At 43.1% G+C, this 27,013-nt stretch overlaps 2 protein-coding genes across 2 annotated transcripts in view; one reads left to right on the plus strand and one right to left on the minus strand.

The window, feature by feature from the left end:
• LOC132819618 (V-set domain-containing T-cell activation inhibitor 1-like) overlaps positions 1–22,345 on the minus strand; it is a 33,296-nt gene extending 10,951 nt beyond the window's left edge. The window contains exon 1 of the mRNA XM_060831200.1: positions 22,244–22,345. The gene's annotated coding sequence lies outside the window, so the exon portion shown is untranslated. The remainder of the gene's footprint in view (positions 1–22,243) is intronic.
• Positions 22,346–22,425: 80 nt separating this feature from the next.
• LOC132819619 (butyrophilin-like protein 2) overlaps positions 22,426–27,013 on the plus strand; it is a 53,405-nt gene continuing 48,817 nt past the window's right edge. Inside the window, exon 1 of the mRNA XM_060831201.1 lies at positions 22,426–22,556. The gene's annotated coding sequence lies outside the window, so the exon portion shown is untranslated. The remainder of the gene's footprint in view (positions 22,557–27,013) is intronic.

Below are 27,013 nucleotides of genomic sequence, written 5' to 3' on the forward strand. Positions count from 1 at the left end.
ATAAACACTAATGTTGTAATGGCAACACAATGTTTAAAGTCTCTTTCTCGACCGGTGTATATTTCTGTTGATGACCATTCAACTTCCTGGAAAAATACCTGATTGGTCTTTCTAGTCATCCTCCTGCAGGAGCACCACACCGACACCCACATCACTGGCAGCGATAGCCACCTTGAAAGGCTTCATGTAACCCAGCATGGCTAATACTGGGGCAGTGGTTAACACCGTTTTCAGCTGTCAAATGCCTTTTGATAGTCCGCTGTCCACGGAAAGTTCTTGCCCTTTTATAAAAATTCGGTAAGTGGAGCAGCCACACTGCTGAAGTTTAGCATAAATCTTCGGTAAAATCCACTCAATCCCATAGTACTGCTTTTTCTGTCAGCAGCGTGGATAATTCCCCAATTACTTTCATTTTTGCATCCCTTGGGACTATTTTCCATGTCCAATAACATGGCCCAGGAAGGTGACTTGGGCTTTGGCAAATTTACTTTTAGCCACATTTACCACCTTCTGAAGGCGATTGACCAAGTCCGATAAATGCTTTAAATGTTCCTTCGATGAGTGACTAAAAATCACCAGGCCATCAATCTACACCACACAGTTGGGTAATCCGGCAATTAGTCAGTCTCTCAAATGTGGCTGGAGCATTTTTCATACCAAATGGCATGACTTTGAACTGATACAGTCCATTTGCTGTTATGAAAGTCAAAATCACCTTTGCTCTCTCTGACATAGGTACTTGTCAGTAGCTTCTGAGCAAGTCCAACTTAGAAATCCCACATTTTGGATACAGTCCTCCAACTGTGGAATTGGATATGCATCAGTCTTCGTATGGCATTGACTTTGCGATAGTCCACACATAACAGTTGGGTACTAATTGGCTTACGGGTGAGCTCCAGTCACTAACTCACTTTGATTATGACATCCTGAAGCAGGCGCTATATTTCCTTCTGAACCTGTGCCAACTTTACAGCATTATGCCAATGGGATGTTGCTTAATCGGAACAGCATCTCCTACACCTACATCATGCAAATTAGGTTAGTACTTCCCAGTTTATTTCTGCATATCTCCCCATCTGACAGTATAAGTTCTTTCAGGTCATTTCAGCTTTCTTGTGGAAGGGAACTCAATTTCTCCCAAATTTTGGCAACTTCCTCATTGTCCACTTTGATTTGAGGAATGTCCAATTCAGAATTCTGAACTTGGTTCTTCCTTCTCCTCTTGCTTTCCTTATCAAAATACCTGGAGTGTATTCACATGACACAGATTTCTTCCTGTCTCAAATCTTTAGTAAGTAGTTCACTCACAATTTCTTCTCAATTTGATAAGGTCCACTAAACCTTGCTTTTAAAGGCTCACCGGTCACTGGAAGTAGCACCAATTCCTTATCCCCAATTGCAAGATTGCACGTTTGTGATTTCTTATCTGCTGGTTTCATTTTATGCTGTGATACTTTTAAATGCTGTCTAGCCAACTCACTAGCTCTATTTAATTGTTATCTAAAATGAGAGTCCAAATGGGTGATCTCTGAATGATTAATTTCTCCTTAATTTTAATGATCCTCTTACTTCATGCCCAATAATTAATTCAAATGGACTGAATTTGGTCAATTCATTCAATGCGCCTCTGATCACAAAAAGGACAAAAGGAATTCCCTTAGCTCAATCATCTGGATAATCTGGACCATAAGCCCTCAACATGGTCTTCAGTGTTTGATGCCATCTCTCTAGGATACCCTGCGATTCCAGATGATATGGAGTAGATTTGAATGGCTTTATTCCCAAGTTATTCATTTCCTCCTTGAATAGCTTGGATGTGAAGTTCAAATCTTTTGTCTGACTGGGTTCTCTATTGGTAATTTGTATCTAGTAAAACATTTAAGTAATTCTTCTACAACCCTTTTAGCTGTGATGTTGCATAAAGTGATTGCCTCTGGAAATCTAGTTGACACATCCATTATTGTTAAGAAACACTCATTCCCACTTCTTGTTTGAGGTAGGGGACTATGCAATCAATCAAGACGCTTGTGAAAAGGATCCTCAAATGCTGGAATAGGTATGAAAGGTGCAGGGTTTATTATTGCGTGGGGTATTCCAAATAGCTGCTATGTATGACACGTCTGGCAAAAGTCAACTACATCCTTGTGTAGTCAACGCTGGTAAAAAAAAGTCTTTGTATTTTAGCCTGTGTTTTCCTCACTCCTAAATGACCCCCTAGTGGTAGGTCATGCGTCACTCGCAACATGTCCTTTTTCTACCTTACTGGCAAAACAATTTGGTGAATCTCTGCCCAAATGGGTGATGGTCTCCATTTCCTCATTAAGGCATAATTTGTTAAGTAATAAAACACAGGAATGCATTCAATTTCCTTCTCTGGAAATGCCTTTTTTGTGAGGATTTGTGGTAGGAGTACTGGACAAACTCTTAGCTCCAGGAACACAATTTGTCCTTGCAAATGATACAGCTGATTCACCGTTAGGCATGCTACCTACTCTAGTTGAAAAGGCAGTTGAGACACAACTGAAGTAGTGACATTTTTTTTCTCAGGAATTTTCCCTGAATATGTGATCACAAGATCACAGGCACAAGCTGATGCAGGAGGGATCAATAGGAATAAATAAAGAAGCTGACAGTGTTATTAGAGACTTTTTTGATCAGATAAGTGGAACAGAAAAAAGAGCAAATAGACTAAACATGCCAGTATCTTTAGCTCTGCTAAGCTGATTGAATTACAGCAGAAAGATGAGAAGTTAAAACAGTTGTATCAAAAGGCATAGAAAGGAAGTGCTGAGAGTGGCGCATGAGCTACCACTTGGAGATCATTTAGGGGTGAGGATCCACAGGCTAAAATACTCTTCTCTGGACGCTCTAGCCTCACTTTACATAATTGAGCACTCGGTCTCACCATGAATGCCTGTTATCAGTACCTTTCCTGCAATAGTCCCTCAGCAGCACACACCTCATAATCCTTCAGCATTACAGACTGACAGGATCCTGTATATTTTAAGCAGATCTGGCACTTCCTCCTTAAATCAACCTCTGAACACCAAGGCAGTTGTCTACCTTTCCTTGTACTTTCTGTTACTAGTCCAACAAAACTTCCAGGCTTGTCCAGTTTTCCTACATCTGGCTTTCTCCTAGGCCACCAACACTGATTTTGTGTGGCCTACTTTATTACAACGAAAACATTGGACATTTTAACTCCTTTGTCCCCCTCAAGCATATCCTGGTGACTCACTCACAAGGATACTAGTGAAAATGGGTCACGTCTTCCCGCCTGTTTGTCCAATGTAGTATTTGTTACAGTTCTTGCAAGGGATCCTGTAAATGACATTAGTTTTGCTTGTTGTCTGTACAGTCTTTAAAGTTCATTATCTGCTGTTTTACTGTGTTGATAGGTTTGTGGGCTACCATGATGCCAAGGGGTCCGAGTAGCCTGGCAGTCATTTCCGAGATGTATTTGATGTAGGGGAGAGAGGATAAGGTTTCTGGACGTGGTTTGTCTGCTTGTTTGGGTTTGTTGCTGAGAGAGAGGAAAAACAAAACAAACGACGGATTGTGTTCATTGGGTACTTGTTCTTTTTGAATACACTGTACTGGTGGTGATTTCCCTCTGCTCTTAGTTCCTCTTTGCTGCAGTGTGTACAGCTAATGAACTCGCAATATCCTAAACAGATAACAAGCAAAACTAATGTCATTTACAATATACCTTGCAAAAACTGTAACAAACACTACATTGGACAAACAGACAGAAATCTAGTCACCAGGATACATGAACATCAACTAGCCAGAAAGAGACAAGACCCACTTTCACTAGTATCCTTACATACAGGGAGGAAGGATACCACTTTGACTGGGACATCACATCCATCCTAGGACAAACCAAACAGAGACACACATGAGAATTCCTAGAAGCATGGCATTCCAACCAGCACTCTATCAACAAACACATTGACTTGGATCCCATTTACCACACCCCGAGAAAAAAAAGGCAATGACATTACCATAGGAAATGATGTGGTAAAAACAATGACTGCAGATGCTGGAAACTAGATTCTGGATTAGTGATGCTGGAAGAGGACACCAGTTCAGGCACCATCTGAGGAGCAGTAAAATCAATGTTTCGAGCAAAAGCCCTTCATGAAGGGCTTTTGCCCGAAATGTCGATTTTACTGCTCCTCGGATGCTGCCTGAACTGCCATGCTCTTCCAGCACCACTAATCCAGAAATAGGAAATGACATCACCACTGGAAATTACATCAGCAACCCAAGGAAACCTAAACACAAATAGAAAGCAGACCACACCACCAATGCTTCATCTGGAGGCTCACTAATGCTGTTACCTAGTATGGTGATGAAACATCTGAGAACAAACCTTCCAGCTCAGCGAGCAAACCTATATCCAGATTCTGATGGTTTCTCCAGCAAGTTTAAATGCTGAGCTACTGCTGTAATTATCTCTCCTATCCTCACAGAAGCAGGCAGGTCCAATCCCAACTGGTCAGCTAATTCCTGCAGCTTGGTCTTATTCACCTTTTGCAAAAAGGTTCCAAAGTCACCGCATCCACTTCCAGAAAACGTTTAGTGACTGAAAGCCATTACTATCCCAAGCTTTGTCTACCCAACCAAACCAACACCCAAAATAAAGACACGAGCACCTACCACTCACTATTTAAAATCCCGCAAGAGCTCCCAATCAGTTATGGATTAGGTCAGACCATTCAAAACATTCTTGAACAGGCAAACCAGACCAGAACTTTGTCATTTGTTTTGCTAAGTGTACAGTGAAAATTACCTTGAGTAAGTTAGCAAGGTTGACTACCAGGTTTAAAATAGAAAAAAAATATTCACATAATTACAAATGAGACATGAAAAACAGAATAAAAAAAGGACCTCTACAAAACTCAGTATATCCAAACTAGACTTAAGTATGCTGTTCTGAATATACACAACAGTCCCATAAGCAACCCCCCTTTAAAACACAGTACAAAAAAGAGTTAGATGCTTGCAGGTTGAAATTAGAAGGGCAGGACAGAGAGTTTCCACACAGCTCACTGTTGAACTCCCAGCCAGTTCTGAATTGAATTAAACTGCTCAGCTAGAGAACTGACCTTTTCATTGTACAGGTCACTTCTAAGATGTGACCACTTTGGCCTGAAGTCTCATTTGTTTATACATAAATAAAAAAAGCCTCAATATCCTTTACATCTCTGTCCCAAACCAGACTGATTGGAGCCCAGCCTGCTTTATTTATCCTCTGAAGAAAAATAAAAATCAGTCTCCTTGAGCCACGGAACAGCTTTTAGAAAAAAAAAGCTTTGTGACACCTTGTAGGCCACTTCACTGTACAGAAGGTCTTGGGCTAGATGTTGGCAATGTGCCTAATAAACTAACATTCATAACCACCCCCGGGGTAGGGGTGGGTGGAGGTGGAAAATGCAATCACAGGATCAACCCAGGAGAACAAAGTCACTGAAAAAGGGCATATGTTACTTTGGCTATTTCTGTATGCTCAGCATTCCTTAACAGGACAGGCTCACCAGTTCAGGGATCATTGCACAGATACAGTCAATTCAACTATACACCAATTCACAAATGGCACTGGTAAAAAAAACAAAGATGACTTTAAACAAATACCACCACTGTAAAATACAGAGACCAAAAAAAGACTACATTCCAATCAAAAACCATTGTATTTACTCATTGAATGTGTATTACAAAGACTGAATCTTGAGTCATGATGTGGAGGTGCTGTGTTGGAATGGGGTGGTCTCGCACAGTCCTTAATCATCTCACACACCAGCTCTATAGCAGACACCACACGCTTAAAATCCAGATAGAGTTCATATTCTCAGCTTGTGCTACAGTGGACCTGCTAGAAGACACTGCCAAGCAGATGAGGCAATGCATACTAAGCACATAACCAAGAAGAAGAGGAAACTGGAGAAATTCAGCATCACCAACAGCAGTCACCAAACCGGTACTATCAGAGGGAAACCCATCACCCGGTCGAAGGGTGTCTGACTAAACCCTTCGACTGGACAAAATTGAAGTTCTCAGCAGAGGGCTCAATTTCTGCCCTAATCCCAGAATGGACTCCATTGGTCTCTTAACAGACACAGAGGAATTCATCAGGCGAACGAGGGTCCGTGAATTCTTCCATTAAACCAAAGTGTCAACAACGAACCCAATGAGATAACCAACAAACCGGAACAGTTGACAGACAGATCCGTGGTGCAGTGACTAAAGAAGAAAGAGTCAAATAGGACCCCTCTAGAAAGCTGCTGCCTGAGGCATGATATGTACACTCAAGCCGTCAGGACATGTACTAATGCCAGATTCATCAGTCGTGTTCACAAGATAGCGCAGATCATCACCTAAGCACAAGCAACTCCATCCATGCAAGGGTCTGTTTCCATGCTGGTCAGGCAGCATCCAAGGAGCAGGAGAATCGATGTTTCAGGCATGAGCCCTTCTTTAGGAATCCATTCCTGAAGGGCTCATGCCCGAAACATCGATTCTCCTGTTCCTTGGATGCTGCCTGACCTGCTGTGCTTTTCCAGCAACACATTTTCAGCTCTGATCTCCAGCATCTGCAGACCTCACTTTCTCCTCTGTTTCCATGCTGTACATTTCTATGACTCTGACAGTTCAAATCCACCTTCTCCTATTTTTCTAAGTTTGGGAGGGGGCGGGGGGGGGGGGGGGGGGGGGGGGGGGGGGGGGGGACTCAGTGGTTAGCACTGTTGTCTCACAGCACCAAGGACCCGGGCTCGATTACACCTTCAGGCAACTCTCTGCACCTTCTCCCTGGGTCTGTGGAGGTTGCCTCTGGGTACTCTGGTTTCCTCCCACAGTCCAAAGTTGTGCAGATCAGGTGGATTTGCTGTGGAAAATGCAGGGTTTCAGGGCTAGGATAGCATCGGTGCAGGTTCAATGGGCTGAACAGAATCCCTACAGCATGGAAAGAGGCTATCTCACCATCATAGAATTGCTCACATAAAAGTGAGCAACCTACCCATCAATAAAGGAAAAAGAATTGTAAAGTTTGAGGGTCAAGACCAACACACCCCTGAAAGTAGCTACAAAGAAACCAAAATATTTCAAATGAAGTAAAAGTTCTACCATGATGGACATAAATTTTTTTTTAAGTGGAGAAGTTAACCAAATTCCAAAACAAAAGTGAAAATCAAATTTCAGTTTTTCTCCCCCACAGCAACATACAATGTAGAAATAGGACAATGCACCGAATAGGTACCAAAACTCCATTAAAGAAAAACAACTACTTTCTTCATCTGAAGAATCACTCCCATCCCAAACGGTTTCTTGAGTTGCATCACAGACCATCAACATTGTTGTCATTGTGACATCACTCACCATGTTTCTGTATTCTTTAGGATCGCCGGTCAGGCCAGCAGTTACTGCCCCGAGGACGTTCAGACACTGCCGCTGGTCCGGAATCACATGTAGGTCAGACCAGGTAAGGGCATTACTGAACCAGGATGGGTTTTTATGGCTGTGGTTATGTGGTTGTCATTGGGCTCCTCCAGATTAGTATTGTGAAGATTGTCAGATCAACTTTGATTTTATTGAATGACACAGCAGACTTGATGGTCAGAATGGCATACTCTTGCTCCTACAGGTGGTGCCTTGGTCTCATGTATTCACATACACAACAGGCCTGATTATTTGGATAGAAACAGTGTCGAAGGGTATAAGGAAATTGATACTCATTTGAAAACACGTAGGCATGATGGACCAAATGGCCTCTTCCTGTGCCTTTACATTGTTGTGATTCTGTGATGAGGAGCTAAACAGTTTGCCTCAAAGGAAATTGTCCATTTCTACAAATGTAGGATTGTACCAGGACAAGTTTGATTCATCAATGAAAAGGTTGCAAGTACAGAAAGTTTGGATTTTTGGCCACAAGTCAACTTATCTGCAAGATCAACCAATACTTGAGCACATATGATAAAAGAAATCAAAATATTTATTTGGGAATTACTAAAATGAGATGAAGCAGGGTAGTTCAGATTTCACAAATGATCATCTCAAATTGGTGCATGCAGCTTAACTCTGTAGAAGGACAAGGGCAAGTGGTATATGGGAACACCACCCCCTGCAAGTTCTGAGCGACTCACCACCCTGACTTGGAATTATGTCGCTTTTCCTTCACTGTTGCTGGGTCAAAATCCTGGAACTCCCTTCCTAAGGGCATTGCTGGTCTACCTACAGAGCATGGAGTGCAGCACTTGAAGATTTCCAATTTGATTTGATTTGCTGTTGTCACATGTACCTTTCCCAAGGCAGCAGGAAGGGCAGGCCGGGGTAATGGGTGGACAACATTTGGTCCATCATATCCATATATTCTACATTCTGTTCTGTTACTTATATACTTATATAAAAGTACAGTTTGTCTGGATAGCTTGCAAAACAATACTTTTCACCGTATCTCAGTACATACGACAATAATATATCAAATCAGTGATGCCACATCCTGAGGACAATTGGAAAAAAGGCAACCACATCTTTGCAGCCACCTAAAATTTAGAAATTTGAGTAGACCTTTCTGCCCATGGAGCCGGTCTATTGTTCAATATGATCATGGCTAGTTACCACCTCAGCACCACTTTCCTGCACTGTTCCCATATTGCTTGATGTCATTACTCTCCAGAAATCTGTCTGAACTGAAATGAAATTCCACAGCTCACTGAGAGTGGGGAATTCCAAAGATTCACCACCCTCCAAGTAAAGAAATTTCTACTTTTTCTCAGTTTTAAATGAAAATCCCCTTATCCCGTGGTTCCACCCCCTGATTCCTGAGCAACAGCCTGTGGAAAGATCTCTTCTGCATATACTCGAGAAGAGTTCTAATTCCTAAAACATATTAAAGCTGCTTCTCTGAACCGACAGTCACATATCACTAGGACAAAATGTACAGCTTAGTGACATAAAAACCTTCAACTGAAAATAATCCAGGTCAGGAAAGGATTTTTACCAATGAACTGGACTGAAAGTGCATGAAAATAATATCATAAGTCAGTGCATAATCATTGCTGGTCCTTAAGCATAGCCTAACACTCACCAAACAAAACAACCTATTCAGAGCACAGTAAAATGCACATGCAGTCCTAAGAGATTAACCCGTAAATCTAGTACTTGTGTGACATGCCAGCAAATTTTTAAAATGCTAAACCATACTCCTCCAAACAATTCTATCAATTGTTGCACTGCCAGGATGCTGAAAGGTAAACTAATGAGACCTCCGGCTCTTTTGTCTAGCAATTTCAGTTCTCTGAAAACACCAGTCAAGAAAGAACAAGCGTCATCGGAACTTCCTCCCCTCCCTCTAACCTCTGGTGTAACAGCAAGACTTGTCTAAGGAAACTGTAAACATTGAACAGCAGAACAAGATAATACCATAAATCACACTTGCCTAACCAAACCACAAGTAACCCACCATCTGTAGAGAGATGTTTCATTACATGCATCTCAGTGTAACCAGGCAAGAACAAAACAAACCCATCTAAATAACTTTCCTTTCTCCCATTTGCCCAACTGGTTCAGATTTAGTCGTGTGCTGTTTGGCACCGTTTTAAAAAGAAGATTTATTCACTGGAGATGGAAATGCTGCAAAACGTAAAATTAAAAAAAAACCCTCCAGGGAGTTATGTTGTTTTAAAGCTGCTTGATTCACAGTTAACTTCATCTAAGAAATGTAAAAGTCAAAGTTAGTATTGGAGAGAACACCGCCATGGCAAAGGAATGGAGATGTTTGGGGGAGAACGATCCTAGATTTAATATTTGCTGAGTTACTGGATTACAGATGGTGTAGTGGCCAGGGCACCCATCCAAAAGAACAGAAACAAAACAGAGCAACGTTTGTATCCTTAGCGATCAGAGAGAAATTTCACAATGTTTAAAACTGGCCTCTTGCCTGCTCGCTCCTTCCCATGGGCAGGAACGCAAGACCTGAGTAGACTCCATCCTCAAAGCAAGAGATGACGATTGCCTTCACCACTCCATTGGCAGCCATGCCCTAAGCTGCCTCAGGCCTAAGCTCTCACATTCCCTCCACTTAACACTGCTCCATACCTTGACCTCTCATCCTCAGCATTTGGTCACCAGTCCTGCTATCTCCTTTTGTAATTTGCTGTCAAACCTTGCCCGATAAAGCAGCTTGCGGTATTTTACAACATTAATGATTACAAATAAAATGCAGTATACATATCCAAGTTTGTTGACGAATCAGAGGCTGGAACTATTTTCTCCCAGAGTATCGGAGGGTGATGGGGTGGCCTTATAGAGGTTAATAAAATCAAAAGACCATAGATAAGGTGAACATCTGAGGTCTTTCCTCAAGGTTAGGGGAGTCAAAGTGGAACGGAGGGGCAACCTTTTCTGTACAAAGAGTAGTGCATGTATGGGCTGCCAGAGGAAATGGTAGAGGTGAGTACAATTACAACGTTTAAAAGACACTTGGATAGGAAAGGGAAAAGGGACAAATACAGGTAAATGGGACGAGTTCAGTTTGGGAAGCCTAGTCAGCATGAACAAGTTGGGCGGCAGAGTCTGTTTCTGTGCTGTATGATTCAAAGAAAATTGCAATTATCCCTTTTTGTATGGCATTAAACAAAGATTACAACATGGGAAGATTTTATTCAGTTCATAGATCCATGCTGGCTCTCTGTTGATCAGTCTCATTATCCATTTTACCCCAACCCACCAACTGTTTCCCCAAAAGCAGTCAATTTATTTTTTGTAGTGATCCAGGTCCCCTACATGTCATGTTCTTGTGCTTTCTTCGTCAGTTGTTCATAGCAGTTGTAAGGAAGGGTCACTCAACCAGAAACACTAACCCTGATTTCTCTCCACAGATGTGTTGCTGGTTAAAGCACAGCAGGTCAGGCAGCATCCAAGGAACAGCAAATTCGACGTTTCGGGCCAGAGCCCTTCATCACCCTTTTCCTGTTCCTTGGATGCTGCCTGACCTGCTGTGCTTTAACCTGCAACACATTTTCAGCTCTGATCTCCAGCATCTGCAGACCTCACTTTTTAACTTCTCTCCACAGATGCTGCCAGACCTGCTGAACTTTTCCAGCAATTTCTATATTGGCCTGTAGGAATCCTCATTTTCAATTCCAAGTTGTCTAATATCATCATTCTCTTTCTTTGAAATGAGATTAGATGATGTAGACAATCACATCCATCAGCAAGCTCTCCTGTTTAGAATGTGGCAACCCAGCCTTGTTGCCTCTTCATGATAATCACGACCGATCTGCCCCTCCATCATCATTCTAGGCATGTTCTTCAATGTGTTTGTGATCTCTCCAACTAACCTGCTCCATCCTTTCCCAGAACCACATTTCACAACTTCCTACTCTTTAGATGTCCATCATTATCAAAGTTCATATTTCAGGTCCATACAACAAGTGACTCTGAACCATGTCTTGATCATTCTATTCTTAACATCTCTGCACAGATGCAATGCATAATTCTTTAAGCTTAGAGCTTGCAGATATTACTGTGATTACACAATGATTTCTTCACCACAAAATCCTCTCCAAGTATTTAAATTGTGTTCCAGTTTTGACCACACACCTTCGTGTCTTCATCTCCTAACAGTCATACCAGACTCAAGTCATTAACTTTGTTTTTCTTTCCACAAATGCTGCCAGATGTGCTGAGTTTCTCCAACATTCTCGGTGCTCGTTTTAGATTTCTAGCATCTGCATTATTTGGCGTTTAAGTGCTTTACTTCTGCTTTCCCGTTAATATTTATTATAACCTTTACAAATTTTGTCTTTTATGCATTAATATTTATTCCACAAGTATAATCCAATTTCCTCTTAGAATCATTCGTTGACCTTGCTTCTCAATGGCAGCACATTCCAGGCCATAACCACTCACTGACTCTTCATCACATTCCCCTGAATCTCTTACCCAGGATCTTAAATCCTTGAACCATGAACTAACAGAAACTAGTGCTTCATTGAAGCCTGTCATTTTTTTGACATCTTGTTCAAAAACTCCCCTCAATCTCGTTTACTCCAAAAAAAAAGGAGAATAATTTCAATGTTTCCAGTTTGATCTTTCAGCTAAAACCTCATCCAACGCTGGAAGCATTCTTGTCAAAGCCTTTCAGGGACCCAAGCCCCCTTCCTAAAGTGTGGTGACTGGAATAATAATAGCACAACGCTCTTGATGTGGCCTCAGCAGAGGCTCAGAGGCATTCAGTATAACTTCCCTGCTTCTGGACTCAATACCTTCAATTATGAAGGCCAAGATCGCAAAAGCTTTGTTAGTCATTATCCCAATAAGTCCTGCTACATGAACAAGACCAACGCACATGAACCTGCAGGCACCTCTATCCCTGCACAATGAACCATGCAAAGAGTGACATTTTTGACCTCCTTTCGAGCAAACAACCCCCTGTATATTAACCTATCCCATTCCCAAATACCCCACATTCATCTAGCCAGTCCAAACTTATGTGCTGACATAGTGGGAGAGACAGGAACAAATCTCACAAGTGAAACCTGCAGGGTTTACAACTTTCTGTGCCCTTAGCTCAAAGCCATTTACATTGCATCTTGTACCCATGATATCTCAATTACAGAAATTTAAAAAAACTGTCAATTCTCTCCTACCCCATCTTTTAATAATTTCAAACAATTCTCGTAACCATTTTTTTGTTTTAAAGCATCTCAGATTTTTCAAATTTCTTTTTGCATGAGTGTCCTTTTATATGAGTGTGCTGGGATACAGCATCCCAGCAAATGTGCACCGTACCCTCACTAAAGCCTCAATACACTTTTTACAGTAGAGCTCACTGCCACACAAGCTATTCGTGTGTACCTCCCTAATATTTTACACAGACTCACTGATTTTCAGATTGTGATAAAAACATGTTCAGATGGTGAAAGAAAACCCATAACTTAGGTTGGTTTTTCTCAGAAAAGAGTAAACTTTCTTCCATTCCAGCTTTTCATATTCTGAAAACCTGCCCCCATCAAACACACAATAAACTCCCACCAACAGCCAACTCCCATTCATAATAACTACTGGGTGGCCTCTCACAGAGCCAGAGACCCGGGTTCAATTCCCACCTCAGACAACTGTCTGTGTGGAGTTTGTGCATTCTGTCCGTGTCTGTGTGGGTTTCCTCCGGGTGCTCCGGTTTCCTCCCACAGTCCCAAAAATGTGCAGGTTAGGTGAATTGGCCATGTTAAATTGCCCGTAGTATTAGGTGAAGGGGTAAATGTAGGGAAATGGGTCTGGGTGAGTTGCTCTTCAGAGGGTCATTGTGGACTTGTTGGGCTGAAAGGCCTGTTTCCACACTAAGTTTCTATCTAATCATGTCATGCCTCTTTAAAAAACACCTTAAACATTTCAGTGTCTTGTCCCATATTGTTGAGAACTCAATGTATGTTCCTTTGGACTTTCCAAAACAAAAAAAAGATTATAGACAGACTTCTAAACAATTGAAGAGTCGAGGGTTGTATGGAATAGGCAGGAGAGTGGAGTTGAATCCAACAGCGGACCAGCCGTTATCTTCGTGAATTACAAGGCACCACTCAAGGGGCCAAGGACCTATCCCTGCTACTGCTTATTTAATTTTTAAATTACATAGACTTTTTTAAAAAATGATGTTTACTAATCAGAGCCACTCCCAAAAACCTGATAGCCAGCTCAGTAGAAAATGTTCCCAAAACTCAACCCTGCTTCTTTTTTCCTCTCTTTCTTTGCTTTGGAAGGACTATAATACAGAACTTACACTTTTTTTCTTTAAATTTTCTAATTTATAACTAAGATTTAGTACCCAGGCACCTTCGGTGCAGTAAGAGGCAACTTTGTACACTTTACACTGCACTCTTTTATTCCTGTAGTTGAGTATATGTGACAGTAAAACCAAATTCTAAAATCTAATTCTACACCGTCACTTCCAACCATTAAATAAAATGACCTTCATTTCTTCCCACTAACCAAGTTTTAAATAGAATATGTTACTCAGCCGCTAATTTAATTCTTCTTTAATCTGTCATAGTTATCTCCCGTGTGACAACTTGCCACATGCTTTCCTATTACCCAATTCGCTAAATCTCAACCTACACCATCAAAAGGAAATCCAACAGGTTTCACAAAGCACGCTGTCCTTTTTGAAAACAATTTCCTCTTTACATTAAAAAAAGCAAAATACTAGGCATTCAACTCAGGGAAAAAAAACAGAAAAACCGCTGAAGACCGGGGAGTGAAACAGTTCTCCAGAAATCCAAACAAGAGATGTGTTACTGGACCCAAAACTTAATTCTGATACACTCCCAAAAGATGCTGCCAGATCTCCTTAGATCCTCTTTAGGCTGCTGTGCGTTAATGTCATTCTTCAAGGCTGAGGTTTCTCCTATTACAGATGCTATGTTAACTGGGCTGCAATTATACATTTCAGCGCAACCTTGTTTCCTAAAAATAAACTATGTGGTTTCTTGCTTCCTCAGGCAATGTAACAAGGGTCACAGGACCCCAGAATCTGCATGTATTAGGTGATAAGATCTTTAAAGTGGGAGCAGTTGGATCGTGGTTTAAGAAAGTGACCAAATTCAAGGTAGTGAACCAGTTAGGTTTTTCTCAACAATCAGCAACGGATCCATAGTCATCTACTAAACTTTTAAATTCCACATTTGCAAATTCAAGTTCCACTATCTGCCATTGCAGGATTCGAACCTAGGTCCCCAAAGCATTCCCTGGGTCTCTGGATTAACAGCCCACCAATAATATCACTGGGCCATTACATTTCTCAATTATTAAATGGATCTAATATTCCGCCACTAGATTTTTCTGCCTTTTCCCCGTAGCTCTTGATTCCCTTACTGATTAAAAATCTGTCCACCTCAGCCTTGAATATATTAAATGACCCAGCCTCGACAGGTCTCTGTTGTAAAGAATTCCACAGATTCATTGCCACAGAAGAAATTCCTTCTCATCTCTGTCTTAAATGTGCAATCTTTCATTCTGAGATTATATCCTCCAGGCCTAGATTATCCCACAAGTGGAAACGACTGGTGTGCATCTACCCTGTTAACTCCTCAAAGAATCTTGTATGTTTCAATATGGTTTCCTCAAATTTTTCTAAACTCCAACAAGTATAGGTCCAACCTGCTCAACCTATCCTCATAACAGGTATGGGTAACTGTCTTATCAGCCAAGTGAACTGCCTCCTTTGTGTCTTCCTGTTCCATTCCCAGTATTATTCAAATAGATATCCCGTAATTTTGTCAAATCCCTTTGCTGTATAAGCCTTCATTTCCCTCTCCCAAACCCAGCCCCCTAGCTAATTTAAAAGACCTCTCTACAACCTTAGTTGTTCGATTCATCTTGATACTGATCCCATTGGTGTGCTGCAGCTCCCACATGTTGCAGCACCAATTTAACTTTTAGATTGCATTGGATTACTTACAGTGTGGAAACAGGCCCTTCGACCCAACAAGTCCACACGGACCTGCCGAAGCGCAACCCACCCAATACCCCTACATTTACCCCTTCACCTAACACTACGGCCAATTTAGCATAGCCAATTCACCTGACCTGCACATCTTTGGACTGTGGGAGGAAACCGGAGCACCCGTAGGAAACCCACGCAGACACGGAGAGAATGTGCAAACTCTACACACACAGTCAGTCGCCTGAGATGGGAATTGAACCCGGGTCTCTGGCGCTGTGAGGCAGCAGTGCTAACCACTGTACCCCATGCCGTTTTAGATTAATTAGTCAAGTGTTTACACTTTACTGTCCCAATATATTGTGTTTATAAACCAAAAAGAGAAAGAAACCATCAGTATCAATCCAATATGGAAGAATTTTTCTTTCAGAAGGAAGAAAACAGTGCAGACCTAAACATAAACCAAAAACCTGATGTTTACTTTCATGACTAGAAACATTCATTGGTCCTACTTCCCTGTCAGCTGCTTTCCCCACCCTTTTACCATCTATGGTTTGTGTTGTGTCTCTGTCACTGTCTCACTGCAGATCAGCCTCACAACCCACATCCTCTGTTGTCTCCCTCTCACCTTGCTCCGCAACATTTACTTATCACAGTAAACCATAGTTAGAACACCTCTTCCTCACTTTGGCCTGAATTTCCATTTCACAAAGTTTCAAGTGTAGTCAGTCAGAACTCACTCAGCCTGGATCTGATTGAGCTGAGACCCCACAGCTGCTGTTCCAACACAAACTATGTGCCTTGTAACCTGTGCCTAGAGTCATCTCTTTCTTACAACCACCTGATGAGGAAGCAGCACTTCAAAAGCTAGTGCTTCCAAATAAACCTGTTGGTCTACAACCTGGTGTCATGTAACTTTTAAACCTTATCCCAGTTCAACGCCAGTCCATCAAAAATCATTCTTACAAAGGTCAGGTCTTCAGGTCTGCACAAGGAACTTGTTTAGTTACCCCAATCAAAACCTTATTTGAAATAAAGGAACTCAAGTATTTGAATTCTAACAACCAGAATCAGTCAACTTTAATCGGAAAAATATACTTACCTAATCTGATTATAACAACAAAGGGTAAATTTGGAAAGGATATTCCAGCTGTTCCCACTTTAAAATTTCCAACAAAAGTCAGTCAGACCTCACTCAATTGACATCTCACACTGCTGTAGTCCCAACACAAACGGTGCGTGAGAAAAGTCTGCTCAGAACCTTACGAACCACTCCAATGAACAGCACATTTACACAAAGGAATAAAAGGACTAGATATAAGAAGAGGCCATTCAACCCCTCAAATCCACCCTACCACATTTAATACACTCTCGTCTCAACCTCATCTCCACTTTCCTGCCTGCTCGCTATAACCTTTCAAATCATTACTAATTAAAAACCTGTGTCTATCTCCCTAAATATACTCAATGCTCCAGCATCTACCACACTCTGAGGTAGCGAATTCTATGAATTCACACCCTTTTGATAGAATCTTATTTGTTTCGATAAGGTCTTCACTCATTCTTCTAAACTTCAATGACTACAAAGGCCCAACCTACTCAACCTCTTCCACTGGATTCCCTCCAGTACCAGTAAATCTTTCTGTATTCTAGGCACTCTGATACAATGTCTATCTTCCTGGAAAGAGTAAACGTGATCAAGACATTTTGCTGAGAAAAATGAGAGCAGAAATTATAGACCAGTTAAGCTTGGTTGTCAGGAAAGTACAAGAGTCTATAATTAAGAGTAGGCTGACTGAACAGCTCCAACATTTTCAGCTGATCAGACAGAGTCTAACTTGTAAAGAATAGGTCATGCCAAATAAATTCTATTGTATCACTGGCACAGAATGCCTTTAGATATTTTTATATAGATTTCCAGAAACACTTAATAAAATTCCTCCTAACAGACTGTTAGCTGTGAGGTTCTGAGTAATGGGAACAATTTATTGATCAGCACAGGGAAATAGGCTGAGCAGCTGGAGACAGTAGGAATATTGGAGAGGGACCTAAAATGGCACAATGTACATAGTGGAATCTCACGAAAATCTGAGCTGGAGCTTCAACTATTTAAAGGTATTGCTGAAAATGTGTTGCTGGTTAAAGCACAGCAGGTCAGGCAGCATCCAAGGAACAGGAAATTCGATGTTTCGGGCCAGAGCCCTTCATCAGGAATGAGGAAATGTGTGCCTGGCAGGCTAAGATAAAAGGTAGGGAGGAGGGACTTGGGGGAGGGGCGATGGAGATGTGATAGGTGGAAGGAGGTCAATACCTTTTTACTATTTAAAAAGGTATTTACCAACAAAGTAGATGAGAAATAGAAAGGAAATATCCAAACTTGCAACTGGTATAAAAATACAGAGTCTTATAAATTGTGTGAATGTGAACATAACATACAGATGGAATTAATGGGCAAAACTGCAGCAAGTGAATACAAGGCCCAGAGAGTCAGACATGTAACTGCAGAGTCAGCATTATGTAGGTCAGAGCAGGGAAGTGACCAGGATTTCCTTCCTATTAGTGAACTTATATGGGTTAACAACAATCACTGAAATATTATACGTACATTCACACAGATGAAAAAGCTCTCTGTTTGTGCCATCTGCAAATTTGGATAAGTGCTTTCTTATTCAGCAACAAATTAGATGAGGGCTGTCATTAGGTAATGTTTAAAAATTGAATTCAAATTTAATGCCTGCAATGGTAGGGTTCAAACCCATGACCCAAAAACATTAGCCTGGTGCTTGGAATCAATAGTCCAGTGATGTCACCACCACACCATTACCTCCCCTCAAAAACAATAGGACAGGACCTTTTTTTTTTTAGGTGGTGAAAATCAAGTCTAGATACTTAGGTCTGAACAAGTACAAAAACGCACAGAAGCTCAAGAACGTAACTAACAAGAATCAGAGGCTGCCACTCAGCTCATACTGCCTCTGGGTTGTGCAGCCACAGGGAAGCTCGGGACATGTTGAACGGTGTGTGGGTGAACAACTTCCACTTCAGAAGCCATTGCCCCACACCTTGGAGGTCCATGAAGCAGAAAGAAAATTACAGGGAATTTTGCAGTTGGTCCCACAGACCAATATAACCATGGCTGATGTTTATGGGCACAACACCAACTCCAGACTCTGTCTGTCACCCATAACCCTTGATTCCATGAAGGATTAAAAAAAGTGTAATGAAAATATTCTACAACTCAGCTTCCACTGCTCTGTGGGCTCAAGAGTTACCAAACATTAACAATCCCCCAGACAGAAAACTCCTCTTCATTTTTAAAATGGGAAGATACCATATTCTCAAATATTCAAAATAGCTAATGAAATGTTGGTTTTTACAATCTAGGGCACCAGAATACAAGTGAGTACATGTCATACTTCAGCTGTACAAAGTCTTGTTTAGTTGGACAGCACAATGGCTCAGTGGCTAGCACTGCTGCCTCACAGTACCAGGGACCCAGCCTTGGTCCCAGCCACTGAAGTTTGTACATTCTCCCAATGTCTGCATAGATTTCCTCTATGCGCTCCTGTTTCCTCCCACAGTCCAACAATGTGCAAGTTAGGTGGATTGGCCATGCTAATTTGTCTCATAATGTCCAGAGAAATGTACCTGCTCTGGGGCTAGATCAGGGGTTTGGCTGAATAGCCTCTTCCTGCATTGTACAGATTCTATGATGTGGTGAAATTCAGTTGGAGATTAGTTGCGATCACATTGAATGATGGGCTACAACAGCAGGTCAGAGGCTAGGAATCCTGCAGTGAGTAATTCACCTCCGACTCCCCAAAGGCACAAGTCAGGAGTGTAATGGAATAACCTCCACTTGTCTGGATGAGTGCAACTTCAACAACAATCAAGAATCGCAACATCATCCAGGAGAAAGTAGCCTACTTGACTGGCACCACATCTATTGTTGCCAACACTTCCTCCACCCCATGAATGTAGAGTGGCAGCAATATGCACCATCTTCAAGATGGACCATAGCAACATGCCAGGCCTCCTTTGACAGTACCTTCCAAAACTATGACTTCTACCAGCAAGGAAGACAAGATCAACAAACACAAAGGAACACTGTTCCCCTACACAACATCCTTGGATTATATTGCCTTTCCTTCATTGTCAATGGGTCAAAAACTGCTGCAAATGTGTTGCTGGTCAAAGCACAGCAGGTTAGGCAGCATCTCAGGAATAGAGAATTCGACGTTTCGAGCATAAGCCCTTCATCAGGAATAAGAGAGAGAGAGCCAAGCCGGCTGAGATAAAAGGTAGGGAGGAGGGACTAGGGGGAGGGGCGATGGAGGTGGGATAGGTGGAAGGAGGTCAAGGTGAGGGTGATAGGCCGGAGTGGGGTGGGGGCGGAGAGGTCAGGAAGAGGATTGCAGGTTAGGAGGGCGGTGCTGAGTTGAGGGAACCGACTGAGACAAGGTGGGGGGAGGGGAAATGAGGAAGCTGGAGAAATCTGAATTCATACCTTGTGGTTGGAGGGTTCCCAGGCGGAAGATGAGGCGCTCCTCCTCCAGCCGTCGTGTAGTTGTGTTCTGCCAGTGGAGGAGTCCAAGGACCTGCATGTCCTCGGTGGAGTGGGAGGGGGAGTTAAAGTGTTGAGCCACGGGGTGATTGGGTTGGTTGGTTCGGGCGGCCCAGAGGTGTTCTCTGAAGCGTTCCGCAAGTAAGCGGCCTGTCTCACCAATATAGAGGAGGCCACATCGGGTGCAGCGGATGCAATAGATGATGTGTGTGGAGGTACAGGTGAACTTGTGGCGGATATGGAAGGATCCCTTGGGGCCTTGGAGGGAAGTGAGTGTGGAGGTGTGGGCGCAAGTTCTCACCTACCACCCCACCAACCTGCGCATACAACGTATTATCCGCCGCCATTTCCGCCACCTCCAAACGGACCCCACCACCAAGGATATATTTCCCTCCCCTCCCCTATCAGCGTTCCGCAAGGACCACTCCCTTCGTGACTCCCTTGTCAGATCCACACCCCCCACCAACCCAACCTCCACCCCCGGCACCTTCCCCTGCAACCGCAGGAAATGTAAAACTTGCGCCCACACCTCCACACTCACTTCCCTCCAAGGCCCCAAGGGATCCTTCCATATCCGCCACAAGTTCACCTGTACCTCCACACACATCATCTATTGCATCCGCTGCACCCGATGTGGCCTCCTCTATATTGGTGAGACAGGCCGCTTACTTGCGGAACGCTTCAGAGAACACCTCTGGGCCGCCCGAACCAACCAACCCAATCACCCCGTGGCTCAACACTTTAACTCCCCCTCCCACTCCACCGAGGACATGCAGGTCCTTGGACTCCTCCACCGGCAGAACACAACTACACGACGGCTGGAGGAGGAGCGCCTCATCTTCCGCCTGGGAACCCTCCAACCACAAGGTATGAATTCAGATTTCTCCAGCTTCCTCATTTCCCCTCCCCCCACCTTGTCTCAGTCGGTTCCCTCAACTCAGCACCGCCCTCCTAACCTGCAATCCTCTTCCTGACCTCTCCGCCCCCACCCCACTCCGGCCTATCACCCTCACCTTGACCTCCTTCCACCTATCCCACCTCCATCGCCCCTCCCCCTAGTCCCTCCTCCCTACCTTTTATCTCAGCCGGCTTGGCTCTCTCTCTCTTATTCCTGATGAAGGGCTTATGCTCGAAACGTCGAATTCTCTATTCCTGAGATGCTGCCTAACCTGCTGTGCTTTGACCAGCAACACATTTGCAGCTGTGATCTCCAGCATCTGCAGACCTCATTTTTTACTCAATGGGTCAAAAAGCCTGGAACTCTCAAACTGCATTGTTAAACTATCAATCCCATACACAACAAACTCTCTCACTCACACACAGATAGAGGGGCTGAACAGCCTACCCCTATTCCAGTGTCCTTGGCCTCCCTTCTCACCTTCAAAGACCTGTGGGCAGCTGATACTATTCCCTTACTGTGGAGACTAAGCCACAGCTGAAACCTTCCCAAAAGGTCTCAAATTTTTCAACATTTTGAAGGAGAGGTTTGAGGAAATACAGAAATTAGTATATTTAAGACAGACATAGGTAGGTTCTTGATTGTCAACAGGATCAGGAGTTACAGGGAGAATAGGTTTGAGGAACTTACCAGCCATGATTGAACAGCAGAGCAGACTCAATGGGCTGAACAGTCTAATTTCTGCTCCTATATCTTATGGGCCTCTTAACCAGCAATCAGAAGAGAACACAGAACCTAGCACTTGGTACAAACCACCACCCTGAGCCCAATACCTGACCCTCCAAAGGCAGGTCAACTCCTTTTAAAAGTCATGGGCAGGGGGCAAGGGGAACTTGTTCCAAGCCAGAGTCTCGATCACACTGCGAACCTAATTGATGCAAAATGAGATGTGAATGTTGCCTTCCATCTTCACAAACACATATATAATACATCTGACACAAGCCTGACCTCAGCCCAATAACGCCCTGTCCTTGAGGAGTTTACTATTATGTTTGTTTGCACAGAAACAATTTCACGGATATGGAGCCCGTAAACGGTGCTGGTCATGGACCCACATTGACACTGAGCGTAACTGCAGTGGAAGACAGTCCCCAGTGCCTAGGCAGCGCCCTGCGAGCAGCGCGGGTAACTGGTGAGGAGGGGGGCGGGGGAGGTGGATGAACCCCGTCGATATACAAACGCAATGCACCACCAGCTGGCACTTACCCGCCACGATCCTCCCCACCCCCGCCACCACCAGCAGCAGCAGCAAAGTGAGGAGCCTCCAGCACGCGCCTCCACTCACCTGGAAGCCGGTCCCTTGTGCTCGCGCAGCCGCTGGGCCGGGAACGCGCATCCCGCGGGAACAGCGTCTCTCTCCCACTTTCTGCGAGCGGCGAGCCGCCCCCTTTTTCTCTTTGTGACGCGTCATCCTTCAGCTCCCCAAACCTCATTGGTCGGGGTTGACGTCAGTCGGAATGGGATGGACCAATAGCAGGGCGGATTCGTGTAGCTTCATCTCTCCTTCTGGATGGTTGTCTCTGTGTGCCCCAAGGATTGGTTTCTCCATCCCGCTGTCTCTTGTGTCCTTTAGCTGCTTTTGGTCCTTCCACCATCAGGTAAACGATCTGCATCTTCCCTGGGGTTTGCGGAGGAGGAGGAAGGCTGGGTGCTGCTTTTGTGGGGAGATTGTAGAGTTTTGCAGATAAAGACTGTTGGGAGGACTCGAACCTGCCTCTAACTGGTTCTAGCCTGTTCACTCTGGTTGCTGTGTGTCAGCAAAACCTGGGGAACCCAGATCCGAAAATCCACCGACTTTAATCCCCCACACCCTGTACCAAACAATCTCTGAGCGAGGCATTTGCTTCTTTTAAAAAGAAATCGGAAAGAACTTGCATTTTCTCTTGTGTGTGTGTATATATATATAAAAACAACACCCTTTTCTGACCACAGAATGACCCAAAGAGCTCTGCAGCCTCTTTGAACTGGAATGCAGAGAAAAAAAACAAGCGAGATTGGTCCAGACGCAATAAGCGTTTTATTATTTTTTTGCTGTTGTTTTGTGATGTTGCTAGCAGAAGGGCTGTTGTGTTTGGTTTTCTGTGATGCTGCTTCGAAATGGTTGGGAGGGAAAGATGGTGCCGTGTTTAAAGCCGTCAATAATGTAAACGGTGTGCTACCTCCAACTCCGCCGCATTCGCTCAATATCTCAATTTTTTTTCCCCACCAGAGCTGAAAAGTGTCGTGATGTTTCAGGGCTTTTAGTTAATTACATGGGGTGGGTTACTGTGGAAAGCAGAATAAATGCCAAAGGGATAACAGTACAAATTAAAATAGGATAGAAATGTATAAACTGAGATCAGTGGATTGGTGGATGCAGTAGCTGGCACTTATTTCGTAAATATAACCCCAAAGTGTTTCACAGGAATGTCATGAAATCTAACACTGAGCTACGATAGGGAAGATGAGTAAAAATGATCAAAGAGGGAGGTTTTAAGAAAAGCCTTAAATGAGGTGATAGAAAAAAATGTTAATATTTCTGTTCTGCGACTGCTGCACTTTTACAGAGAAGCTCAAGAAACCAACAGCTTAAATTTTCTGCTTAGGCACTTCACGGGTACAATGTTGAACTCAGTAGCATTTGAAACCGACTACCTTATGCCTGTTTTCCCATTTTCTTACCTTCTCTTCCTGTTCCCCACCCATCCACTTTATCTTGTTAATGTCTTGTTTACTCTTAGTAGAGAGGATCCACTCTTACCCATCACATTAATTTACACCCATTTTACATCTCTCTTTCTTTGTCATCACCATTGACGATCCCTTTATCTTTCTCACTGGGTCTGCCTCAAGTTTTCTTTTAAAAATGCCAACACTTTTCCATGTAGGAGAAGTCATCCCTGGTTTGAAACATTAACTCTGTTTCTCTTTCCACAGATGCTCCCAGACCTGCTGGGTTTGTCCGGCATTCTCTGTTGGTAGAGAGACTGAGCAGGTCAGGAACGGTAGAGCTTAGGCAATTTAACGTAATGCACGCTCTACATTGGAGAGACAAAATAGGTGATTGCATTATAGACCACCTCTGTGTGATCCTGACCTCCTGGTCTCCTGTCAGTTTAATTCACTACCCAGTTCCACTCTCACCTTCATGACCTGCACTTTTTCCAATGTGATCAACACAAGCTTGAGGAAGAATACTTCATCTATCTCAGATTTTTTTTTAGACAAACATTGAGTTCAACAATTTCAAAACATAACCCTCTTTTTTTCTTGCATAAATGATAATTCTGTAATTTGTATTTCCTTTTATGACTAACACCAATGGTTAAAATTGGAGGAGGCTGTTCTGCTGCTCAAACCTATCCCACCATTCAATGCAATTAATGCTGATCTTCTACCTCAAATCCATCTTTTTGAACAATCCCCATATTCCTTTCTTCCTTGTAGTATCAGCCCATCACACCACCAAAACTACTCTCATCAAATTTACAACTGCCATTCTCCAGGACTGTGACAAGAGTAAATTATCCCATCTTATTTTTTTTTCTTGCAATGTCTTTTTTAAATATGGTTTGCCACATCATCTTCGCATGCCTCTCTACTGTCTTCCAGCTGGTGGGATTACCCTCATCTATTTCCACTCATATGTGAATTACCTGAAATAGTTTCCTCTGGTATCATCCCGTGGACAGACTATCTTTGTCTCTCCTACTTCTCATGTATGTGTTGCCTCTTGATGATGTCATTGAAAGCAACAGTGTTCATTTATACATAGATGTTGATGATACCACCTCTACCAGCACCACTTTTGACATCCCACTTCCAACCCCTTATAATCTGTTAAAACTATTTTATTCAATATCCAGAACCAAGGGACAGAAATTTCCTCGGTTTTAGGTATTGGGATGAGCGGAACTTTTGTCTTTGGTCCCCATCATGAACCCAGTTCCCATCATTGTTTCTCATCCCCTCCCAGGTAGATTTCTGAGGCTGAACTAAATTATTTGCAAGTCTGATCAAAGATGTAAGCATGTTTCAACTACATACTCATTTCATTGTCCAATCTCCATCTCAATAAGATCATCTAATTCGGTCCTTTCCAAAAGTCATCCTCTGCTGAAACCTTAATCCATACGTCCAGATTTAAACATTGCAATGCCTGCCTGGATTGCCTCTCATATTCGATACTCCATATATTTGAGGACATCCAAAATTCTGTTGCGTGCCATCTGATATGCACCCAATCCTGTTGACCCCGGAGTCCTAGCTTGCTAACCTGTACTGGATACCAGTCCAAGCATTGTCTTTATTTTAAACATCTCATCCTTGCTTTCAATTTCCTCCCATCACCTGTTCCCTCATTATCTCTGTAACCGCCTTCAGCGTGGCGTGAGCTTCTGAGATCTCTTCTTCCCTTTCTGACTCAGTGCTCCCTTGCCATTGGCAACCATGTTTTCAACTAACTTGACCCAAAGCACTGGTAATCCATCTCTGAACCCTCGCTGCCTCTCAAACTACAGAACATTGGTTAAGCCATTGTTAGAATATTGCGTGCAATTCTTGTCTCCTTCCTCTCGGAAAGATGTGGTGAAACCTGAAAGGGTTCAGAAAAGATTTACAAGGATGTTGCCAGAGTTGGAGGATTTGAGCTACAGGGAGAGGTTGACTAGGCTGGGGCTGTTTTCTCTAGAGCGTCAGAGGCTGAGAGGTTGCCTTATAGAGGTTTATTAAAACATGAGGGGCATTAGATTAGATTAGATTACTTACAGTGTGGAAACAGGCCCTTCGGCCCAACAAGTCCACACCGACCCGCCGAAGCGCAACCCACCCATACCCCTACATTTACCCCTTACCTAACACTACGGGCAACTTAGCATGGCCAATTCACCTGAATCGCACATCTTTGAAATGTGGGAGGAAACCGGAGCACCCGGAGGAAACCCACGCAGACACGGGGAGAACGTGCAAACTCCACACAGTCAGTCACCTGAGTCGGGAATTGAACCCAGGTCGCTGGCGCTGTGAGGCAGCAGTGTTAACCACTGTGCCACCGTGCCGCCCTTAAATGGACGGCATGGATAGGTTAAATAGACAAAGTCTCTTCCCTGGGATGGGGGAGTCCAGAACGGGAGGGCATAGGTTTAGGGTGAGACGGGAAAAATATAAAAAAGACCTGAGGGGCAACTGTTTCACGCAGGGGATGGTACGTGTATGGATTGAGATGCCAGAGGAAATGGTGAAGGCTGGTACAATTGCAACATTTAAAAGGCATCTGGATGGGTATATGAATAGGAAGGGTTTGGAGGGATATGGGCCGGGTGCTGGCAGGTGGGACTGGATTGGGTTGGGATATCTGGTCGGCATGGACAAGTTGGACCGAAGGGTATGTTTCCATGCTATACATCACTATGACTCTAAGTCACTAACTTAAAACTATAGCTTAAACTAACACTAGAATTTAGCTATCTGTGGTAACAATCACTTTTTAAGCACCGTGTTAATATTTGCCTCCTGACATTCTGGGATATTTTGCCATAAAAGGCATTTCCTTATTCCTCTACATTTATGTTGCTGTGTAATGGGGAACTTTGTATACGATAATATAACCCAGTGGAGTCCTGTTTATCTGGAAAGTCAAGGTGGTAAAACAAAATTTAACGTCTTTACACAAACTCAGCACAGACTGCATGTGAGCTCAGTGAATACTTTGCACCTATATTGAATTATTTTAGTCACATATACCTAAGTACAGTGAAAAGCTTTATTTTGAGAGCAGTACAGGCAGAGCATAGCATAAATCACATACAGATATAGGATGTTTGGACACAGAAAGACATAGAACAAAGAACGTTGCAGCTCAGTACAGGCCCTTCGGCCCTTGATGTTGTGTCAACATGTGAAACCAATCTGATGCCCATCTAACATCCACTATTTCATTCTCGTCCATGTGTCTATCCAGTGATCATTTAAATGTTCTTAAATGGCAAGTCTACAACTGTTGCAGGCAGTGTGTTCTACGCCCCTTTACTCTCTAAGTAAAGAAACCACCTCTGACATCTGTCCTATATCTTTCACT

This window comes from Hemiscyllium ocellatum, chromosome 10, assembly GCF_020745735.1.
Source record: "Hemiscyllium ocellatum isolate sHemOce1 chromosome 10, sHemOce1.pat.X.cur, whole genome shotgun sequence".
Lineage (NCBI taxonomy): Eukaryota > Metazoa > Chordata > Chondrichthyes > Orectolobiformes > Hemiscylliidae > Hemiscyllium > Hemiscyllium ocellatum.